At 41.5% G+C, this 1432-nt stretch overlaps 1 non-coding gene across 1 annotated transcript; it reads left to right on the plus strand.

The window, feature by feature from the left end:
• The first annotated feature begins 604 nt into the window (after nt 1–604).
• On the plus strand, nt 605–677 carry TRNAW-CCA. Its single transcript has one exon. It is a non-coding gene; the product is annotated as a tRNA-Trp (tRNA).
• The last annotated feature ends 755 nt before the right edge of the window (nt 678–1432 follow it).

The following is a 1432-nucleotide window of genomic DNA, read 5'->3' on the forward strand; positions in this document are numbered from 1 at the left end:
TGATCATGACCATGACAGACCCAAGAGACCTGACAGCTTCATGACAAGCTTCTGCCTTCAGATAATGGCATCAATCTGGGGGACATAATGCTGCATACCATCAAGAACTAAGTGTTTAGCCTTTACTTGCCTCATTGAACTCAGTGATGTTTTTTGTAATTAACAAGAGCTATCTTTACTTAGGTTTCCTTTCCTTCCCCCATCATGTGTGTTGAGGGATCTGATAGGGAGGGAAGAGAGGATGGCTGTGAGAAAAGCATTAAGCAGAGGAGGGCATGCTATCTGAGAATTCAGTGCTATACAAGAAAAATATGATAGACAGAAAACTGTTTCTTCTAAATTTTTCCATTTGCTTACCCTTCCTTGTCACGTAGACTTCCAAGAGTTAGAACCTTAGTTTCAAAATCCTCCAGTTAGAACCTTAGTTTCAAAACTGCTCATATTCAATTGACGAACATGGTCCAGTGGTTTGTAAAAAGGAAAACTAAATATTTTAAAGACACCAATTCATCCCCAATTATAATTAAAATATCAAGGGGCATTCTTTTGAAACTTAACAAAGCAGTTCTAAAGTTCACGGGCAAAAATAAATGTGTAAGGGACTTCCCTGGTGGTCCAGGGGGTAGGACTCCGTGCTCCAACTGCAGGGGTCCCAGGTTCGATCCCTGGTCGGGGAACTACATCCCTCATGCATGCCGCAACTAAGAGTTTGCATGCCACAACTAAGAGTTCGCATGCCGCAACTATGAAGTCCGCATGCCGCAACTATGAAGTCCGCATGCCGCAGTGAAGATCCTGCGTGCCGCAACTAAGACCCAGTGCAGCCTAAATAAATAAATATTTTTTAAATAAGTAAAATAAATGTGTAAGTATACTGAAGAAAATTTTGACAAAATAAAAGCAATGAGGGAACACTAGCCCTATCAGGCATTAAAATATATTTTAAAGTTATAAGATGTAAAACAGTGTGGTACTGATTCTAGAACTGACAAGTCAGTTGAAAAGAAGAGACACATTAGATGTAAATTTTAATGTACAAAATTTAACTAATTTAAAAGATGCTATCAAAAATCTGTAGGGAAAGGTAGGATTGCTCAACACATGATTTTGATGCAACTGGTTAAGTTTTCATAAAAACTTGCTCTAAGTCTCCTTTCCTCAAATCTCCCCAGTTCTGAGTTTCCCAGGATTATGTCACCAGGGCTTGGGAACTGTAATCTTGCTTTTCTCCACTCTGGTCCTCTCATCCCAGTCTCCCACTATTGTCTCTGCTGCATGTGACCTCCCTGAGATCACAGTTCCAATGGGCATCATTATCCTCCACTCCTGGCTCCACTCACAGGAGTGAGGACCACTCCCCCCCTCCCATTCACTTCTTAGGCCAAAGTCTGATCACAGCCCTCCTTAACTCCCACAGCACATCCAGGACCAG

Source organism: Phocoena sinus, chromosome 21 (assembly GCF_008692025.1).
Source record: "Phocoena sinus isolate mPhoSin1 chromosome 21, mPhoSin1.pri, whole genome shotgun sequence".
Classification (NCBI taxonomy): Eukaryota; Metazoa; Chordata; class Mammalia; order Artiodactyla; family Phocoenidae; genus Phocoena; species Phocoena sinus.